At 37.2% G+C, this 12,047-nt stretch overlaps 1 protein-coding gene across 2 annotated transcripts in view; it reads right to left on the bottom strand.

The window, feature by feature from the left end:
- ACSL5 (acyl-CoA synthetase long chain family member 5) overlaps positions 1-12,047 on the bottom strand; it is a 52,685-nt gene that overhangs the window by 36,808 nt on the left and 3,830 nt on the right. The window lies entirely within an intron of this gene.

Raw genomic sequence — 12,047 nt, 5'->3', positions numbered from 1 at the left:
TCATACCCTGAGGCCCCTCTTTTCTCTTCAGGGGCTGAAAAGTTCCTGGGCTTTCCTTTTCTATCACAGCTTCCACATCCCATGATCCTTCAGTCCCTCCTTCAGGCTAGGAAGGACTATACTTTCCATTATCCCTGTTACAAATAAAGGGCTATTCTTGACTAATGAGTTAACTAGTTAAATGAGATTTCACTATGAAGACAACCCTGCCAGCAAATCCTGATATTTGGTTTCCTTAGTCCTTCCTAGTCCCCGGAGTTTTAGATTCTCTGAAAAAAACAGAATTCCTAATTTCCTAAGTATGTCCTCCTCTTCTCCCCAGGTCCTATCTAATTGTTCTTTAGTCAGAACTTTCTTTTTCTAAACACAGAGCCAGAAGCTCTTCTCCCTTTTTCTAGCTTTCAAAAAAATTTTTAAAATTTAATCAATTAACATATTCTGGTTAATCCAGAAACTTAACAAACCTACTTTTATTCCAACTTCTTGTAAATTCTAAGTTTCACCTAAATCAAGAATTCTTAACTTTATGTGAGTCTCCTTTAGCAAGTTGGTGAAACCTATGAACCCCTTTCTTTCTTTTTTTTTTTTAAGCAATTGGGGTTAAGTAACTTGCTCAAGGTTACACGGCCAGGTGTTTCTGGGTGGGTGCTAAGTGTCTGAGCCCGGATTCGATCCACAAGTCATCCCAACAGTGGAGCCGGTGCTCTTACTCGCTATGCTACCTGGTTGCCCTTTATGAACCCATTTTCAAAGTAATGTTTTTTTAAATGCATAAAATAAAATGCACAAGATTACAAAAGAAACCAATTATTTTGAAATAGTCAAAATATCTTTAAAAATAAGTTCAGACTCCGGGCTAAGAATCTGTTATTTAAATGAAAATCTAACTTTACTTTCTTCCATTCATACATCTCAGTTGTACTCTGTACCATCTGTCCTTATATTTATGCTATCATAGCATAGATTTAGATTTAGAGCTGTCAAGGATCTCAGTCCCTTCATTTTACAGATAAGGTAACTGAAGCCAAGAGATGTTAATTTACTTGACAAGTGTCACAGAATAAATGTCTGAGGTCTTTTTTGAAGCCATTTCTTCCTGACTCCAAGCCTAGTGTTCTAACTACTATGTCATACTCCCTCTAGGAACAAGATTCTAATATTTCTAAATTCCAATTACTATGATTTCTTATTAAGCTATAGATTCAGAATTAGAAGGGGCTGTCGAGTTCTAAGCTAACCCCTATCTACAACAAGTATTCCTTATAAAATATTTTTGATGTGATCATTTAGCATCTTCTTAAATATTTCTGATAAAAGGGAAATTAGCTACCTTCCAAGGCAGTCTAGCCATTGATAGATGAAAAATCTAGTTAGAAAAATCTTCCTAGAATTAAGTGAAGATTGGACTCCCTTGTAATTTCTACCCATTGGTTCTAGTACTGACTTCTCTGGCCAAACAAAAAGTAGTATTAAATGTGACTACATTTTCTCCAGGAGTCTTCTCCAGTCTAATTCTTTCAAATGATTGCCCTGAAAGAGATTTATATAATCTTAGTAATGTTTTAGGGGTTCTTGTACAAAAATAAACTTGTACAAATCAAACTTCAAATGCAACCTAGATATAAAGGCTCACCTCAAAAACAAATTAAAGAAATGTGGGGAGTGGGGGGAGGCAGAGAGAACTATCAGATCTATGGATAGGTAAAAAGTTAATGACCAAATTAAAAAAAACAGAGGGTCATATGAAATTAAATGGATACTTTTGATTACATAAAATAAAAAAAAACTTTACACAAAACTACTAAAGCTAATATTAAAAGGGAAATAACTGGGAAAAATCATTACAGCAAATTTCCCTGACAAATTTCCAAGATATATTAAGGAATATTTCAAATGTATAGAAAAAAAGGATATTACACGATTGATAAAATTGATAAGGATTTGAGTAGATAGTTCTCAAGGGAAGACCCAGGCTTTCTATAGCCATATGAAAAAAATACTCCAAATCACTACTAATCAGAGAAATACAAATTAAAGCGACTCTGAGATTCTATCTCAGACCCATCAGAGTGGGAACGATGTGGGGGGGGGGGAGGGAAAGGAAATGAATGTTGGAGGATCTGTAGGAAAACAGGCACATTGATACATTTACCACTGGTGAACCTGGTGAATGGGTACCACCATTCTGGAAGGCAGTTAGGAATTATACACCAAAAGTTGCTAAACAGGATGTGCCTTTTAACCCAGCTGAATCACTAGGGGGCCTATATCCAAAAGAGATCAAAGAAAGGGGGAAAGGTCACCCACCTATTTTGTGGTTACCTACTCTAATATCTTTATTTTACTTACAAGAGCATGAAAACTCTGAAAAATCAATTTGCCCAAGGACACACAAATGATAAGTAACAGAGCCAAAACTCCAGTCTACGTCCTCAAACTCTAAATTTACAGCTACTACAGCTGTTTGATATATTTCATTGGCGAATCAGCAAATGAAGATTCATTTGGGAACCCAATACCAATTAAACTAATTTAGATTTAAGTGATGTCATAAGAACAGCATATTTTTGTACCAATTTAGAAAATGGTGATGGCTCAGATCAATGTATTTGGAAGGAACATTCCAGACAGTGGACCTTAATAATATATAATATTATACAACATAGAGTATTCTGAAATATATATATATATGTATATATATATATATATATATATATATTCTGAAAAAGAAGGCAGGAAGTAGTGGGGGAGGGAGACAAAGAGAAAGCCATTGGTAGCATATGAAGCTCAATATTTACTTTTCAGTCACACTGGGTTTGTGACCCTTCTAAAGGGCATGCCAATTATTTTCACTTTAAGTATTGAACAGCTAATTATTTTTCACACAATGAGTTTTAGATTGTAATTTAGAGAAAAAGATATGTATGTCTCTGCTGTCTAGAAAGTGGTGTGTTTAATTCTAATTGGTTTCTCAATTTTCTTACATGTACAGGCTTATCCAGTGGTAACCAAAAAAAAAAAAAAAAGCTCATTAAAAGAGAGAGAAACCAGTAACCAAGTTTTCCCTACCACCAAGTGCAGAATATAGTCTTCCATATCACAAATTTCTGTTTTCCAGAAGTAATCAAAAAGACTTTGAACTCAAATATTCTACAAAAGAGAATAGTGTCTAGTTGGTAAAGAGACTGGGTAAAATCTGCATGAGAGATACACAGAGACATATGAGTTTCTCCTTAGGTACTAAAAAAAAGGAGCAATGGAAGCATAGCAAACTAGGGAAATAGATAAGTTTTTGAAAGTTCTAGAGATTTAAAATATTACATGAGTTATTAGAAGCAATATGAATGGATGAATTATATGGCTTTCATTGGCCTAGGGAAACAGTATGGGAACTTTAACACATGGGTCCTAGAGTTGCCCGAAGCATAGTGAGGTTGATTTATCCAGGAATACAAAGTTAATCAGTTATCAGAGTTAGAATCTGAACCCAAGACTTCCTTATTCCAAGTCCAGAAGGAAACAAGAGCCTTTGGTTCTGGTCTGTGTTCACCAAATGCATATTGGACAAGTCATTCAGATTTTTTCTTCACATATAGGATGGGGTTAAAGTTCCCTGCTTTGCCTACTTACTGTTGATAAAGAAAAGAAACTAGATAATAATTGGCAAGTTAATTCTGTAATAGGCAACAAGATTGTTCTAGGAAGCCCGAGGGCCTTGCACAAGCAAGTTCTACTCTGATTTCTCTTTAGCAATAGAGTTTGACAGAGTCCAAAAATGGCATAGATACTAATACAATCATTTAATATCACCTAAGCAAGAAAAATGAAAAGACAGATCACCCTTTATGCCTCATTTTCACTGGGATTAAGAAAGAGGAAACAAGGGTGGTTAGGTGGCACAGTGAATAGAGCACCAGCCCTGGAATCAAGAGGACCTGAGTTAAAATCTGATCTCAGACACTTAACACTTACTAGCCCTGTGACCTTGGGCAAGTCACTTAATGCCAATTGCCCTGCCTTCCCCCCTCCAAAAAAGAAAAATAAAAAGAAAGAGGAAACAAGTAATTAATTTGGCAGAAGTAGAGAAGCTATCCATACATGAAGTCTTGCAAGTATGGTTATCTTTTCAGTAAAGTCAATAAAAGTGAATGTTTATTAAATATCTAATTAATACATAGCCTGTGTGACAAAGGTGAGTAACACTCAGATTCTATCTCCCAGGGATTTTAAAGTCTGATAGGGGAAAAAAGACATACATATAAGGGATAAATTGTACTTTGTGTAAATGTGTAGGAAGAGTCCTGTGTATTGTTAGAGTTCTAAGAAAGGGGTTATCACTTCCTCCTAGGGATGGGGGAAAGTCAGGAGAAATACCTTATGTTTACCACTTTTGACAGGGAATTGGACCTTTCATTTCATTGCTTTAAGGAATCCCCAGTGAATAAATTCCCACTGCCAGTGCAAATTGGCAACCACTCCACAACTTACAGTCCCAGAAAGTCATCTGAGAACAATAAAAGGCTAGGTGGACTTTCCCAGAGAACTATAGCCAGCATGTTTCACAGGTAGGAATTGAACCCAGGCCTTCTTAGTTCAAAGCTGACCCTCTGTCCTATACACCAATCTGCCTATCAAATTTAGTGTGTTAAAGGTTTATGAAGTATTTTCATAAATGTTTTGTTTGATACTAACTTTCTGAGTTAAGTAGGACAGTCAAGGAAGCTGAGGAAGAGAATATCAATTAATTTGTATGAGCTCTAATAGTAAGTAGCAGAGTTGGGCCATCCATGTGTTTCAATTTCTAGTGTAGAGTTCTTTCTGCTAAACCTGTACTCTCTGGCCTTCTCATTCTTTTCTAAAGACAAAAATGCTTACGATTCTATTTACATTACTAAGTTGTTAACCAATTTTCCTCTGGTCCAATAGTCCAGATGGAACAACTATGCTTATCTAGGCCTAAGTGCAAAAGTGTTGTACCAAATAGTGCTTGGAGTTGTTTCCTTTGGTATATAGGAAGACTATTGAACCTTGAATACTCAATTTGTAAACTCACCATTAGTTGACAAGTGGCACAACAAAGCTCCGGAAATACAAATATAAGTAAAGACAGTCTCTGCCTTCAAGAAGTTTACATTCTGATCAAAGGAAGCAGAAAAGCTGGGAGCAAGAATATGGAGGGAGGGGGAAGTAAGAGTCCAGATAGTTAAGAGCAGAGATCATAGAGGAAAGGAGTTAACATCACTGGCCTGGGTGTTTTTGCATCCATTAGGTCCACTGGTATAATCTGCATTCAACTCCAGCTGGAGTCTAATGGCTATAGGATGCAGTTTAGGAAAGGACAAAAGGCTAGAAGATGACATAACCCCATTAGGTATTATGAGCAAAGCAGGCAGGAGCAAATTACCTTTTCCTAAAGGGACAAAGAATGTAAATTAGCTAAGAGATATGGGGTTAACTTGGAAATCCAATTCAAAGAGAAATACCTTGCATAGCAGTGATTGCTTTGGTGAGGAAGGGATCTCTTGTGAGGAATTATAAAACACACACACACACACACACACACACTTCCTTTTCATAAAAACACAACTAATTCAATAAGGCCAAAGCAGAAATTTCCCCAATGTAACTGGATTTCAGACTAAGCTATTCAGAGATCAAGAGACCAAAAATTAGCCGTGTATAAGACTGCCTGCAACATTTCTAAAGAGAAAATAAACAGTTACTGTGGAGGAACTATATACCCTCATTCCCAAAGGAAACCTAAGAGGAAAGTTGAGAATACAGCAAGCAGTTGCCTATATTTTGTTAGGATGTTTGAAGAGAGCAGGCTTTGAGCATTGTTTTGTAAGTACCAAACATGTGAAACCTAATAATCCTAGATTATCTCATATTGCTCCAGATAACCCCAAAACTATGGTGGTGACTGTCAACTAATATTTTTATGAGAGCCCAGAAAGTGTTACAAGTTTATAACTTGTTCTACCACCCAAAACCACTTTTGACAGAAAAACACTTTGCATTTTCCCATGCATTACAAAATGCTGCTCAGACCCAGCTACCCAGACAGCTGGGGAATGGGAAGTATTTATTTGTTTCTCTTAAAGATAAGAAACCAGAGCAAAGTTGAGAGATGACTCACTGGGCCAGAAGGGATGTGGTAAGCTGAAGGTGAACCTTTAGTTTAGGCTGCGGTTATCTATATCAAAGGCCATGTAAATAGGGTCCTGTTTGAGAGATTTTGGATAAAGCCTCCAAGTCATTCAGACCTATCCTGCATTCAGGTCACTTTCAAGTACTACCCTCTGGTTGGTAGAGACAGTTAACAACCAAATAGTTTTACTTCCCTAATCAGGGAGGCAAGGCTCCATGCTACTAATGAGTCCAATAGTTCAGCCATCTCACCTACCATATGCACATGCACACCTTAACTGTGAAGATAGAAGCTCTTTTTTAAAAAAGGGAGTGGAGGGTTTCTATAATTCATTCATGTGCTCATGAACACACACATACAGAGCAAACTTTTTTCCCTTTCATATTTAAAGATTACCAGTCACTATTAATATGTAGGACTGTAGCTATACATACACTTCTTTTCACAATCAGTAAGTAGGGGAGGAGGGGGATGTGGGTAACGCTGATCCATGCATAGCATTTGCCATTCCTTGTCATCTCTAATTCCTTCCCTTACTCCCAAGATGTACTAGGAAACAGGAGAACAATTTTTTTCCATTAAAGTCTTATTCCATTGTCTCATAGTGGCCTGGAGATGACCCTAGGTTCTCACAAGCAATAAATTACAAGGGAATTGACAAGTCTTTGATAAGTCTTTGGCGATCAAGGATTCAAGGGTCTAGTGACAGCCTCTTGTTTGAGAACCAGTCTAACTAAATGCCCAGATGTGGGTTACTAGTTGGTTAGTCCCAATTTTTGGCCATAGCAAACTCATATGTTAGCAGGACCCAGCCCCAACTATGCTTCAAAACTCAATTACCTTTTTGCCATCCAGTCTGTCACTAAAATATTCTCTCAATATCTTTCGTGGGCTAGAGACCATGCCCACCTGGAAGAACTGAGTGGCCTAGCTCTTACTCCTACTTTGGAATCTTGGATCTGAAATGGTGAGAGGCCTAAACTCTACCTAGTAGATCCTATAGCTTTAGTGAGGCACACAATCTTCTAAAGGAACTATACTTAAATCCACCATTGCCTCAGGCCGGGGCATGTCAATCAACTGATGTCTTATTCTCAGGCTTCCTTCAGGGCAGGGACTGTCTTGTTTTCACAACCCATGTTTGGCACATAGTAAGTACTTAAATGCTTTTTCATTCATAAGATGTGGAAAGGCTACATTTCCTCTACATTAGAGGTCAAGAAAACATTCTTTATATGAAATTTTCTAATTATCACATGGCTGAGTTTACTATTTGAAAGCACTTATATATACTCAGTGTGTCTGCTGTAGATCTAGTTACATGCTCAGAGTTTTAAAATCTTGTATTCCTATGTGAATTTATTTCAGCAGCAGGCATCTGCTATTGCTTTGTTTTTGTTCAGCCATGTCCGACTTTATGTAACCCCATGGACTTTGTCAACAGGGTTTTCTTGGCAAAGACACTGTTTGCCATTTCTTTCTCCAGTCTTTCCTAATTTGACAGATCAGGAACTGAGGAAAAGGGGAGTTCAGTAACTTGCCCAGGATCATACAGATAACAAGTTCTGAGGTCACATTTGAACTCAGGTCTTCCTGACTCCAGGGCCCAGTGTTCTATCCACTGTACCACTTAGCTGCTGCTACCATTGTTTAGTATTCTTCATATGTATCACCTATATACTTCAAGCAACTAAAAGAGTTTCTATGTCCCCTGGAAAATGGGAAGGTGACACCTTTGACATTATACTAAGCTAGGAGAAAGTATAGATGATAGTTACTTTAACAGGAAATTTAGAACAGATTTAGGTTGTGTTTAAGGATCAATCTATGAATCAATTCAACCATGATTTTCTGCTCTGTGGGGCCTTGGCATAATTGTTTTATATTTTAGGCTATGGTATTTATGACCTTCCATAACATTAGCTAGTACTTTTCCTTTTGCTATCTATTTATATGTGCTCAGATCTTGTCCTGCCTTGACCAAGGAGAAGGGTTGGGAGTCCAACTGTCTTGGACCAGGATGTAATCTCTTATTTATTATCCCCCCTCCCACTATGTTTCCCCCCATCAATCAGATGTCTGTACTCAGCCCTCAGAGCTAGATGTGGGCCTGATTTTTCCTTGGGCCAGCTGCTGTCTCCATCAGAATACTGAAGCATGCTACCTTAGCTTGGTTTTGTGTGTGCATAGTGTTTTTTTTTAAAGATTGTTTCATACTTAGGGATTTTTTTTCAGAGATTATTGTGAATTATATCCCATTTGGAGATCCATGAAATTGGTGTTAAACAGAAGTCTCTCATGTTGGGAACCACTCTTGTAGACAATCAAGAATTTGCTGAATTCTTATAAAGGTTTATCCTGGTTAGCAACATGACACACAAGAGAAGGATAAAAAATAGGCCCTGTGTTCTGGTAGCTCAAATGACCATAGTGAAGTCACATTATAGGCTTAGAATATTGTATAAATCAATTTTACTGGGTTCTATGGTTTTGAGGTAAATATAACTTATAAACTAAACTTTAGTTCACAGACATTTTCATTTAGTAAGAAGGACATTGGACTAGAAGTAAAGAGACAGAATTTTAGTGCCATCTTAGCTCCTTAAGCTACGGACTGACCCAAGTCAGTCTCTTCGTCTATAAAACTGTTATCACCTGCCTAACCTACCTTGCTGAGTTGTTCTGAGAATCAGAGGCAGTACTCCTTATTCTGTCAGCTGCAGATATCCATACAAGTATGCTCATGTACTTTATTTGTTACAAGATAAGGGGAAGGGAGAGGCCAGATGATCAGGTTACCCTCATTATCTCCTTAAAACGAAAATTGTATCCTTTATCTGCATCACCTAGCATTAGTCCTATGCTAGGTATCATAGGGAATAGAAAAGCATATGATAATTCTTGCCCTTAAGAGGCTTAGAGTCTAGTTGTAAGAATTAGCAAACAAACAAATGTGGGAACAATTCAATGCCAATCTGATAGGCACTGTAGTATATTAGAAATAATGGCTTGGAGTCCCAAAACCCAACTTTTTAAAAGAAAGAAATACAAATTGTTAAAAACAACTTAAAATGTGCTCAAATTCCTTACGTGATACAAACCAAGACAAATTGTAGATACCTTAGAGTCACTAAAATGACAAATAGAAACAAAAAGAAAATGATAAGATTCAAACTTCCCTGGGTACAGGGAAACAGGTATTCTAATACATCGTTGGTCAGATTATAAGCTATGGACTTTGTTGGTGAACAAAATGGCAACAAGGTCATTAGAGCTGGAAGAGACCGTAAAGGACATTGAGTTAAACTGTCTCTTTTTATAGATAAGCAAACTGAGAATCACAGAAGCAAGTGATTTTTCCCAAGGACACACAGGTAATATATGTAAAATATGTTATAAACCTTTTGATCCAATCTTTCCTTTGTTATGTAGGACTTTATCTTCAAATATAAAGAGAAGTCAAGACAATAGAAATTTATGTGCCTATTATTTCCAAGACACTGTGCTAAGCACAATGGTCCCCACTGCAAACAACTATGTACAAATAAGAGATGTATAGGATAAAATGAAGATAATTAGGGGTAGAGGTGTGGAAAGACCTATCTGTATAATGACATTCATAGTGACTTTATTCATAATGACAACAACAAAAAAAACCCCACTGAAAACCAAACCAAATGTGGAATTAATCTCTATGTCCAAAAACTGGTGAATAATTAAATTATGATAGTATGTGAATTTAATGTTAACATAAAATATTAATACAAGAAAATTTGGAAAGATGTAAATTAATGCAAAAAAACCCAACAACCCCCAAACCAACTAGGAGAATCACAGCTGTACACACATAGGCATATATGAAAAAGAGAAGAAAAAAGGCAAAGATAGCAACATTTCAATCTAATTTAGGATAGAGAAGAAAGAAAAGTTATCTTTTAATTTGATAGTTTTTAACTTTGTTGAAGTGCTAGGGCTTTTGGTAAGATTTTATTCCTCTTTTTCATTTATTTGCTGATGGTTAAGTGTCTAAACGATTTTTAAAAGAGCAGGCACCGTGGTTTTAGGTGCCCTATGAACATCAGATTGTGGAATCCTTCTAAGACACAGGCCACAATGGGTCTTAGAAATGATATTTAGAACGGATTTTGAAGTCCTGTAAAATACTCCAAAGCATAACAGAGATGAAGAAGGAACTGGAGACATATCTGTCAAACTCCTCATAGAGTGGAACGACAAAAAAAAAATCTGTTTGACATTCAGATTTTTGCAATATTAAGCCATTTTACTCAAACGAATCAGAGAAGAGTAGTAGAGTAGTATAATCTTGAGATTATCTTGTTTTAGTATACACACCAAAGGTTACTCCTTCCCTGGTGCTGAGCAAGTGAATTCATAGACCCTTATCAAAAGTTAAATTGCTAAGAACATGTCAGATAAGAGAAACAAATACTAGGCTTACTGTCTAGCACCCATGCCAATGTTAATAGCTAAACATGCAATGTATTGTGAAAGTTTTTCTTGTCCCAACATAGTATCAGACCTCATACTATCTAGGCTGACCAATGATCAGGGATCAGATTATGAGGATCAAAGTACAAACCCCAAACTTTATCGCAGTCTCTTGTTATTAAGGCAAGCTTATCAAGTCCTATCCATTTACCTGAACTAGAGGAGATTGAGACATTAGCTAGCCTAGCTTTTTCTCCATTGCAATTCTATTAAAGTACTCATGTCACTTCCGTACATGTATCTTTCTTTTTCTGAATTCTGATCCTCCCCCACTACTCCTTGGATACCATATGGAATGTCATGCTTAAGCAACGTCTTGATCACCTCATGGCAGTTATTACCCTCCACTCCAGCAGAGGGTAATAACTGAGTAATGCCATGCTTCCTGCCCCAGCTGATTTTGCCAGGTACTCTACCCACTACTGGAGTGGGGTCTGCCATCTGTGACACTGTAAAAGGAGTTTCAGTTCAGAAGCTGTCCTGGTAAGATTCTAGAAGAATAAGGGCAAGAAGCTTGAAGCTCTACTTTGAAAGTTTACAGTTTCCTGATTTACACATATGTGTGCCCAAAAAGCAAGCGGGGTTGAATTGGACTCAATCATCATTTAAGTTCTTAATAGATATAAAGCCTATCTCCTTTAGCACTTGGCACAAAGATAAGTGTTCTAGGATAACTTCTAAGTTCCCATCCAGTTCTATGGATTTCCTTAGCTCTTAGGAAAGTTGATCTTAAAATACCTTTATAATTTACTTTTTTCAATGAGCAAAAACTGTGTTCTTTCTCTCCCACCTCTTCCCCACCAAAAAATTGAGGAAAAATCCTTGTAACAAATACGTATAATCAAGGAAAACAAATTCTGCATCAGCCATGAAATAGAATACTAATTAATTAAAATGGCACAACTCCTACTGGTTCATTCTTATAATACAAAGGTTTAAACCCACAAAACTCGATGGAGTGTGTGTGTCCTATTAGTTATTCAGTTTATCAGTGTGGCTAAGAAAATTTGCCACCTAGAAAGAGTATGCAAATGTAACCATTTGGAGAATGTAGTCAAGATGGCAGAGTAGAGGAAGCAACCCAGGCAAATTCTCCTAATATTCCTCTCCAAATAACTTTAAAATACACATCAAATTGAATACTGGAGTGGCAGAGCCAACAAAAGATCAGGGTGAGACATTTTTCCAGCCCAAGATAACTTAAGAGGTTGGCAGGAGAAGTCTACGACACTGGGATGGAGTCTGGCCTGGAGCAAATGGGGTGGCAATACCAGTAGTGGGCTTTGGAGGTGACTGTGGAAGCAGAAGCAGTGGCTTCAGGAACTCTTTGCTCAAAGACAGTAAGGGGGGTAGAAAACTGATCAGAAAGAGATTAAAGGGGCCCTTT

This window comes from Petaurus breviceps, unplaced genomic scaffold (assembly GCF_028583685.1).
Source record: "Petaurus breviceps papuanus isolate PSGF00001 unplaced genomic scaffold, PetGlider_PUasm1.0 37, whole genome shotgun sequence".
Taxonomy (NCBI): Eukaryota; Metazoa; Chordata; class Mammalia; order Diprotodontia; family Petauridae; genus Petaurus; species Petaurus breviceps.
This window is presented reverse-complemented; position numbering and strand designations above follow the sequence as displayed.